This window comes from Ctenocephalides felis, unplaced genomic scaffold, assembly GCF_003426905.1.
Source record: "Ctenocephalides felis isolate EL2017-DRISC unplaced genomic scaffold, ASM342690v1 CF-g0.4_SCAFFOLD_03571, whole genome shotgun sequence".
In the NCBI taxonomy this organism is placed as follows: domain Eukaryota; kingdom Metazoa; phylum Arthropoda; class Insecta; order Siphonaptera; family Pulicidae; genus Ctenocephalides; species Ctenocephalides felis.
The window spans coordinates 38677313-38684753 of record NW_020539725.1 but is presented as its reverse complement, the minus strand read 5'-3'; positions in this window follow the sequence as shown (position 1 = coordinate 38684753).

The window sequence follows — 7441 nt, the reverse complement described above, 5'->3', positions numbered from 1 at the left end:
TAAATGTGCTATATGGCGCTGCTTCATTATTAATAAATTATAAATAATTTTAATAACAGAGCATTAACTTTAGATTTATTTATATAATAGTTGCCACCTACAATAGTTTAAAGTGGGAAAGTATCTGGATCGAATTACTGATATTAATTTGAGTATATGTACTGCTCATACAAGCTTAGAAAAATATGTAATTTAAAAATCATAAAAATTAATATATTATTTGGGAATCTCTAATTTACAATATAACTTTTCAACCAATTACATGCATTTTATTCACATTTGTATGAATTCAAATTGACTAAAAGAATGTATTAATTAGGTTTTTTGTATAAAATTTTCAGTACGTCAGAAAGATTAGTTTAATTAATGGATAGAGAGCCAAATTAATTATTAGTTTCTTAATTATTATATTACTGCATAGTATAGTTAAACTAGTCCATAAAATAATTACTGTCAGTTTATGTGAGAGAAACCAACGTTGTTTTATATCTAAGAAATGCAGAGAAATAGTTGTACTGTTACTTCTGTCAAAGTTGGAAATTTTAATTGGCAAGATGCAACAAGATTATGATTTTGTATCAAGTAATGAGCCAATCTTATTTACTGTTGATTTAAAAATTTAAACAAAATTAATATATAATTTGATAGAGAAAAGTAAATTGTCCTATGTTCTATTTTTCTGGTAACTATTTTCTCTTCTCGCTCATATTGTCAATCATATGCATTTTTCTTCCTCGAACCTAAATGTAAATTAAAATGTCCAATTTTATTCGATAACAACCAAGTATAAATTAGGTGCAAAGTATCTAAGGCAGTAAAGTCTAGTCAGATGCAACATTACTGATAAAAAACTATAAATTCCATACCAGACGACAATCGATCAACGTTCTGCCTTTAGAAGCAAGAACAGATACATAATTATAGCTAATGCTGAAGTAAATTTATGACTTGGCATGCCATAAAAATGACTTATGCAAGAATATCAACCGCACTTTTTTTCAACTGACGTAACGATGTTATGTTGGAAAATTTGTATACTCTTAGAAATAATATTAGAAACTGAGTATTTATATATTGGATTGAATGTTTTTGTGTCACCATAATATATAATAAATTATAAATTCCTAGAACTACACAAAAAACATATGAATCCGTATTCATGTGGTAACCAGAAAAAATCCATCAGAAGGATTACGCCCACAAATTTTGTTCCAATTTACAATGCAACAATATTGGTTTTGTCCATCAAACTTGATTAGCCGCAACAATTCATTGTGATTAAAAAACTTAATTACTAGTTGAGAGTTAAATTTTTGAAAACTGAACAGATTTGGCTTTAACACATTTTTACCTTTAATTAAAAATATAACAAGTATATCACAATCAATTATGTTTAAAAAAAATGGATTAATACTATAGACGTATAAACAAAGATGCAAATGTTACTAGACCTTGTTGGAAACTATATATATCAATAATATGTTACCCAAAAGTGTGCTAGACTTACAAAGGTCCTATAAATTTTTTTGCATGAACAATTATATTTTGCACGTGTTGTTACAATAATAGTTAAGTAATTAATTAATTCAGTTAAGTTTTCGTAAAAAAATTCAAAATAATTTAATAATATTATATTTAAATTTTCGTCAACCTGACTTTTTAAATATTAATCTGAAACTCATAATAGGCTCTTATTGATCAATCTCACTTTTCTAACGTGAATTTCAAAATAATTTATTAATATTATATTTATCTCACTGATCTCACTTTTTAACGCCAATTTAAACATCTGCTATTGAACAAATAATCTAATATATAATAAGACAATAAAAATATGATGTATTTATACAAAGACATATTTGTTTATTTATGAGTGTTGCGAAAGGCGTTAATACCGACAGTAATATAAAGTTATTGACATGTATGTCCATATTTAAAAATTCAACACTTTCTAAATATTGTCTAAAACTTTTATATACAAGTAATAAAATAAACAAAGAAACACATTTTATTCTCTGCGTTAAATCCCTTTTTTGCGCTCGTAAATAAACACAAATATCTCTCCGCATAAATACAATATATTTTTTATTTCTTATTATCTCAAATTTTATTTTTGAAGAAAGAACTGCATTATCTCCAAATCTGTAAAACGACCGCAATATATTGCGACTCAAAATGAGAATTCTCTTGAAATTAGTGTGACTGTTTCCTTTTGTCTTTGCAAAACCCACAATGTCCTTTGCTGAAATTTATATGCAACTTTTAATTTGTTTGCTTTTGATCAGATATCTTTCAGTTTTAACCCTTGTCTGAATGAAATAAAAAAACTTGTGTTTTTAGTTAAACTCTTGATTGGCTCGGTAATAGTTTGCAGCTTGCAATATATTGTGGAGAAATGTAGTTAAACTTAATTTATAGATCTATAAAATATGTAGTACATGCCGCTATATAAATGGGTAATTAGAATAGTTTATGTCAAATTAAAACCCATTAACTAATGACATAAATGTAAATCAGAAACGCCATATAATAAATGAACATGCATATACGTTCATAAAACTTTGTTGTCTCTAAAAATAAGATACTTCTAAAAATTTACTTAGAAACCTAAATCACTACTAACACACATTAGTGTATCTATAAATTAACTTATTTTAAAAAAAAATAATTTAAATAATATATTGTGTTTACAATAGACAAAAGATGTTTCAGAACTTAAGGAAATTTAGTGTTATATTGCCTTGTGCCTCAAAAACAAAATACTAAATATTTGAGACGTCTAAATGATTAAATCATAGTATTGATTTAAAATACAACTAAGTAATAGTAGCTTGAAGAATAAAATGCGTTTGGAAACAAGGTAACATCATTAAGAAGTAAATTGAATAAAGTGCAAATCTATTGCAATGTTCATTTTAATATAGTTTTCTTATGTTTCTATCTTGTATGATATAATAAAAAGTACATGCTACTATTTCTAGAAAACTTTGCAACAAAATGGTAATTTATCTGCTATAATAATTATTTTATTCTGCAAAAGAATGCTCACCATTAAATTACGAATTCAATGCATAACTCTAGAAACCTGTGAAAAGAATAACTTCAATAAAAGTTTTATTCGAGATATAAAAGCTAGAGCTATGAAATATACCGGGAAGAAGATTCTTTCTTTGAATGCGAACAGGAATTTTATATTTCACTTGTTGATTTCAGAGCTATTCGGTATGAGAATTATGATTTTCTGGTGAATACGGAAGAGCATCTTTTAATACCACGCTCTTGCACACAGTTTCAGAAACATTTTTCAAATTTATTATTTGCCATAACAAATACTAATAATGACTTATCAAGAAATTTCGTGTTGTAGATCATTTTTAGTATGTAAGTGTTACCATCAAATGATGTTTAATACATGCATATTTTTGCTGAAGAAAAGTTCTCAAAAACTTGATAACATACATGTGTTTATTCTTAATAATTAGATCAGTAATAGCAAAGCTGACAGAATGCCAGCATAATCGTTATCAAATTAAATTGTTCACACTTGATCTATTTATTTGTCATTAGATTCATAGGCAAAGGTCCTATCACAAAAAAGCCTCATATTTACTGAAGACCATTAATCAAATTCTTATTTTTCCCACAAAATCTAATTTTCATAATACAGCGTATATTGTATTAGGAAATGAGAAAAAAAATTTCTTAATATAGAGAAAAATAAGAACTTAGCGCATCATTTGAAACTGCTACATTAGTCGTTCTCATACTTTTAGAATAATTGCTAATGTGATATAATTTTAAAATATGTTCTAAATAGTTAATTAAAAAAAAATATTACTAGAAATATGATAGCTTTTTTTACATTTTACATACCATCATTTTTCAAAAAGTTATTTTTATAGGTGGTAAATGGTTTTTCATTTGAAATACTCCATTTTGTATAATCCAATAGCATTAATTTTGTAAAATCTTATGTTTTATATATTTTTGCTATAAAAATAGTCCAAGTTTGATTAAAATTAAGCGTTAACAACATATTATCACTAAATTTAATTAATTTCAATTATTAATTATCTGAAGTATCCAAAGTTGTTTATTGCATAGTTATACAGGTGTTTTACTCTCGTCAACCCTCGAAGAACAAATAGACCAAATTTTTGTTTTGAAAATTAAGGAGACAAAAATCAGTAATTATAAACCCATATATGCAAATGACAAAACGTCTATTTAAACAATTTCATTGTTGTTTATGCAATATGTGATTTACAATCTTTACGATTCAGGTGTTTCTGAACATTTTGGCATACCTTAGAAAAAATGGATGTATGTGTGTATGTGTGTGTGCGGATACAAATTTTCGTCGATGATTTCGGGAATACCGATCAACCGATTTGAATAATTCAAAAATCATTCTATTCGTATTGATAAGAAAACGTGCTGATTAGCTTTTAGCAAAGGCAGGTCTAGCCGTTCCAAAGATACGGGACAAAAAGAGCCAAAAACGGTAACTCAGTTTTTAAGAGAACAGAGCGTCCAATTCTAATAATTCAATAAATATTTTACTTGCTTTACTGGTATTGACGAAATGAACAACTGGTGAAATTTTTGGGAAGGCGGGTTGAGCGGTTATGAACTCTCAATAAAAATAAGTTAAAAAAGTGTTATTTGGCAGCCAAAAATGTTTATTGGACATATGTACATCAAATTATCAGATATTTTGTAGAGATTTTAATATTGTGTACATATTTTGTGTAAATGTTTTTGTGTTTCGTACCAATATTTTTATTTTTGAAAAATATTTATATGCTTCAAACAAATGTCCTCGACATTTTTGACAGTTTGGAATAAACGACTTATAAAATTGAAAAATAATTCGCTTCGTACTCGATTTCTAGGCGTTTTTGCAAAAGGCATACGAGAAGTTCCAGCAATTTGCCTTAAGGCACAATGCCACGCGCCCCACTAGTAAAATATCGTTAATTTGAAATGTGACTCGGAAGTTACACAGGCCGATAGAGGGTTAAATAAATTCATAATTTACCTGGCAAAACCACGCTATAAACTATGCCTATTATTACACCAATGCTACAATATACATTTTCGAGTGGGCGCCCACCAGGTGAAATCACGAACAATATCTGATCATGATCAGCAAAAGATCTCGAGCTCGTTCATTGTGCGAGCGAACGAAGGCGGTCGGCCTCGCGTTGATAACATTTCACTTGTTGCACAAGGTCTCTCGATGTGTCAGTCCGAAGACTTTTGTTTCGCAACTGACACACTAGTCAAGTAAAACAACGGCGAGAGTTCTCATTAACAATTCTACCATAACTTATATTGAATATCGTTCCGAGAATATGCGTACAAATCGAAAAAACGCAAGGACGAATCGAACGAAAAACGAAATATTATAACAGGTGGATCTTCAAGGAGGATCTTTAAGGAGTCATGGTCAAGAGGTTGCAACGAAAATGCAGACAGAATAAGCTTAAAGAACCATATGGTACTCCAAAGGCATTGCCATAAACATACGAAATATTAAATATTTCCTGTTTTATCAATCATGGTCACAATATAAAATCATACTGATACTGAGCTCGTAAAGTGTTTAAACTAAAGCCGAAATATTTTTATAACAGATTTCTAAGATCACAGAAAATATACTGTAAAAATTTAAACACCTAAAATTAAAAAAAAGAGTGCGCGTAAGGTTCACATTTGCTATTATACAAGATGGCATTTAAGTAAAAATAAATACATCATTAAAATTTTAATAATGTTTATCAGTAATATGGTAACACTCGTAATGCACATATTTATTAGTGTCAACCGTTTACAAACATTATATAATGATAAATTATAAATTATTTATTTAAAATAGCATTAAAAAATATGTATAATTTTGAAAACAATAATGTAATTAAAGTCATACTTCAAATATGACATGATCGGTTTATCATTGTAATAAGAATTTAGAAATAAACCTTTATTAGAAAAATGAAGTAATTGCTGATTAATAAATTTCATAATATTCGTTCAGACAATGGATTATGTTAAACAACGCCCTAGTCGCGCCTAAAAAAAAATTCAAAAATTGATAAAATATGCGAAGCCCTAGGGTTTTAGGCCCTAGGGTGATTTTATATATTTGATTTTCTTTGTTATTTACTCGCCAGCATTTCAGCTATTGGAATGCAATTTTGCTCCTTATTCTTGGCCACAATAAAAATTTATATGCTTTTTGTTTAAAGCTTTTATATTATCGATAATTTTTTAGGATTTCTGACCTTTGCGACATTTAAATGCTTATAACTTTGAACGGTTTGTCATAGGACTTGTGCTGTTTCCGGGTAAAAAATAGTAATCATACAATCTATAAGCCAATGCAAAAATTTCTAAATACATGATACGCTATCGAGATATCTGCTAAAAACTATTTAAATTTTCAAGGCTAAAAACATAAACACACTTACACAACAGATGTTACAACTAGACCAAGATTTTGTTACCCCCAGGGTGTGTTAACTAACCCCAGATGTGTTTCTTTTACTATAATTTAGCAATTGCAAATATTATGACACATTTCCAAAAATTTATGAATTTGGAAACGAAAACAATATAATAACTAAAATTTAAAATTCCCGATAATATTAACGCAAACCAAAATTTTATTATAGTTAAAATTTTATACTGAATATAAAAATGACGCACTTGCACACTTCCAGTGGATTTGGAAAGTGACTGTAACACACAAATGGGAGGAGGGCATTTACATATCTAATAAAGCAAAAAAAAAATAATATTGTTTAAGATTTCATTGACGCCAATAAAAGATATAAAATATACGGTCACAATAAGTTCCTAGCTGCCTTACTAACGACAAAAATATTTTTCTTATTTTTTAAACACCCAGTTTAATTTAGATTATAAAATCCATAAATGAAATAATATTTTTAATTAATATAGATATATTATTATGCATGTAGATTCAATTTTTTTAGCTACTTTTCACAACATTTATATATTACCTTCACCAGGTGCTACTCTGACAATCGCATACGCCGCATTTTACATTCCAGGACTATAACCACCTGATTGTTTTTACCAGTACAGATGTGCAATTCTATCTTAATCAATTTCTATAATTTAAGCGGTAATTTTATTGCTATTCGCACGTTAAATTATTTAATTGAAAACTAATTAATCTTCCTCAATGCATGCAGCAATTTAATAGGCCGGGATGCGGTCAATCAACTAAAAATGTAATTGAAAAATTGCATGCCGGTAATAATTTCGAATTATGAAACGTGCAGAAATGCACCTATGTTTTATGAGAGATTATATCAAGTTTTAATATGATTACTGTAGTAAATTTAGTGCATTCCTTGCAAAATTGTTGGGTAATTGAATTTAAATAGCGCATTCTTCTTTGTATAAGTTT